This window comes from Saccopteryx leptura, chromosome X (genome assembly GCF_036850995.1).
Source record: "Saccopteryx leptura isolate mSacLep1 chromosome X, mSacLep1_pri_phased_curated, whole genome shotgun sequence".
NCBI lineage: Eukaryota > Metazoa > Chordata > Mammalia > Chiroptera > Emballonuridae > Saccopteryx > Saccopteryx leptura.
This window is the reverse complement of record NC_089516.1, coordinates 40,576,783-40,579,283: the sequence shown is the minus strand read 5'-3', so window position 1 is coordinate 40,579,283 and position 2,501 is coordinate 40,576,783.

Below are 2,501 nucleotides of genomic sequence, written 5' to 3'. Positions count from 1 at the left end.
TTCAAAGAACCAACTTTTGGCTTTTTTGATCCTCTTTGTTATAGTTCTGTTCTTCTATTTCATTGATTTGTGTTCTTATTTCTGTTATTTCTCGCCTATACTTTCTTTAAGTTTAATCTGTTGTTTCTGACTTCCTGAGATAATTTTTCAGTCTTTTAAAATAAAATATATAAATTTAAGGCTATAAGTTTCTCTCTAAGCATAGCCTGAGGAGTTTCTCACAGGATTTCAGGTGTAATATTTTCATTAACTGTCAGTTCAAAATAAATTTTAATTTCCACTGTGTATTTATCTTTGACTCATGAGTTTTCCTCCCTCTGCAAAGTACAGTGCCCAAACTTCAGTGCATGTAAAAAATCACCACCTAAGGACTTGTCAAAATAGGGTTTTAGAACCTCATCTCAAACCTCTTAGATTAGTACTTCTGGGAGGTAGGCCTGGGGATCCACATTCCACAAGCCTTCCAAGGGATTTACATGTGGGTGGGCTGCAGGACCACAGTTTGGTAGCAGAGCAAAGGTTTCCTGAGGGCAGAGGGCAAGTCTGAGTCACCTGTATTACCAGTTCTCATCACTGGGCCTAGCATAAAAATATGTTTTAAAAATGGGTGAAGCAATGGGTGAGGGGAGAAAGGAAATAAAACTGTTTATATGAAGATAATTAGAATTCTTTTTTTTAATAATTTTATTTTTTTAATGGGGTGACATCAATAAATCAGGATACATATATTCAAAGATAACATATCCAGGTTATCTTGTCGTTCAATTATGTTGCATACCCATCACCCAAAGTCAGATTGTCCTCTGTCACCTTCTATCTAGTTTTCTTTGTGCCCCTCCCCCTCCCCCTTTCCCTCTCCCTCTCCCCCCTCCCCCCGTAACCACCACACTCTTATCAATGTCTCTTAGTCTCACTTTTATGTCCCACCTACGTATGGAATAATGCAGTTCCTGGTTTTTTCTGATTTACTTATTTCACTTTGTATAATGTTATCAAGATCCCACCATTTTGCTGTAAATGATCCGATGTCATCATTTCTTATGGCTGAGTAGTATTCCATAGTGTATATGTGCCACATCTTCTTTATCCAGTCATCTATTGACGGGCTTTTTAGTTGTTTCCATGTCCTGGCCACTGTGAACAATGCTGCAATGAACATGGGGCTGCTTGAAAGCTATAAATTAGGGAACCCACTATGGCATCATCTGGTCCCAATTTAATCCATTCAGGACAGAAGCTTCTTTTTTTTTTTTTGTCTTCAAATCTCTGCCTACCAGGCTTTCTCCTCACCTGTCCCACTCTGCTGTCCTGGAACATGACCTTAACTATGGCTTCCTGCGTGTCTACTGATCCAGAGAAAGTAGGGGTGGCACAGGAAATGTCCTGAGAGGGATTGTTCAGAACTGGGCACCATTCCCTGCCCCCTGCCCCAGCTCACTGCCAGGCTTTGGCTGGAAAAATGCCCACAGAAAGCATTCTAAATATAAGGTTATCTACACCACCTCTCAGAACTCTAAGCATCCCTCCCATCCCATAGCTTTTGGAAAAGTTACACAGGACCTTTCTGCCCTACCGAATCCCGAGCCCCCACCCCTGTCTCCTCAGCAATTGCAGCCTCTGTGAGTTCCCTCTCAGCAGCTCCTTGGCCACTTCTTCCCACCTCCACGCATGCTTGTCCCGAGCACCTCCAAAAAGCCCGAGTCTGATTTTCCCAGCCAGCTATTGTCCTGGCAGCACAGCGGCCACGCCAGCATCCCCACCCAGTCGGCCAGCCAGCCGGCAGGTCCGGGTCTCACCAGCACCCACTCTGCCCCGCCCCTGGGAGGACCAGGCTGGCGGTTGGGAGTCTCCCTGCCTGCTCAGCCTCCCTCCTTCCCTCCCTCCACCCGCCCCTGAGGCAGGGAATGTGCAAATCGAGGAGAGGGGGGACGGACAGCCAGGATGGGGTCCAGCTTGAGGCCCTGGGTTCCTCGCTGATGCTCTATCCAGGCTGAGTGTCCCGGCATCTTGGGACCTGGATTTGTGTGAGCTGCGGTAGTTCCCAGGCCAGGAGTGTCCCTCCGGCAGGCCCGTGGTGCCCCCGTTTTGCATCAGGACCCCCCCTCGGATGCTCTGAGCCACCCTCCTCAACCCGGATCTAAAACCCGGGACACAGCTATCAGGCCAGCCTCTCTCTCCACCCCACCCCCTCTTTCTGGCGTCCATCCCCTCCCCAACACCACCTCTGCTGCTGCCTCTGGCTGTGGACCTGCACCTCTTCCCCATCCCCACCAAGCCTAGAGAGTGGGGTGAGCCTGGATGAGAGCCCCCTCAACCTGGGGCTCTCCCAGGCCATGGCCCGAATGCTCCCAGGGAGGAGCCCCGGACCCTGAGCATCTGCTAGAGGCTTGGCAGAGGCCTCGCGGGGACCGTGTCTTCTGAGGACAAAAGGCGGCGGCCAGCAGGCAGACGGGAGGGGGCGGAGGGGGTGTGGAGGGAGGGGCCGGCAGCCAGGCGGCAGA